This window comes from Rhinopithecus roxellana, chromosome 12 (genome assembly GCF_007565055.1).
Source record: "Rhinopithecus roxellana isolate Shanxi Qingling chromosome 12, ASM756505v1, whole genome shotgun sequence".
Taxonomy (NCBI): domain Eukaryota; kingdom Metazoa; phylum Chordata; class Mammalia; order Primates; family Cercopithecidae; genus Rhinopithecus; species Rhinopithecus roxellana.
The window spans coordinates 25,355,934-25,356,608 of NC_044560.1; positions in this window are offsets into that span (position 1 = coordinate 25,355,934).

Genomic DNA, 675 nt, shown 5'->3' on the forward strand with positions numbered 1-675 from the left:
GAGAGTTCTGTAGATGTCTATTAGGTCTGCTTGGTGCAGAGCTGAGTCTGAGTTCTGGATATCCTTGTTAACGTTCTGTCTCATTGATCTGTGTAATATGGACAGTGGGGTGTTAAAGTCTCCCATTATTGTTGTCTGGGAGTCTAAGTGTCTTTTTAGGTCTCTAAGGACTTGCTCTATGAATCTAGGTGCTCCTGTATTGGGTGCATGTATCTTTAGGATAGTTAGCTCTTCTTGTGGAATCGATCCCTTTACCATTATATAATGGCCTTCTTTGTCTCTTTTGATCTTTGATGGTTTAAAGTCTGTTTTGTCAAAGACTAGGATTGCAACCCCTGCTGTTTTTGCTTTCCATTTACTTGGTAGGTGTTCCTCCATCCCTTTATTTTGAGCCTATGCGTGTCTCTGCACATGAGATGGGTCTCCTGAATACAGCACACTGATGGGTCTTGAGTCTTTATCCAATTTTCCAGTCTGTGTCTTTTAATTGGGGCATTTAGCCCATTTACATTGAAGGTTAATGTTGTCATGTGTGAATTTGATCCTGTCATTAAGATGTTAGCTGGTTATTTTGCCTGTTAGTTGATAGAGTTTCTTCCTAGCATCAATGGTCTTTACAATTTGACATGTTTTTGCAGTGGCTGGTACTGGTTATTTCCTTTCCATGTTTAGTGC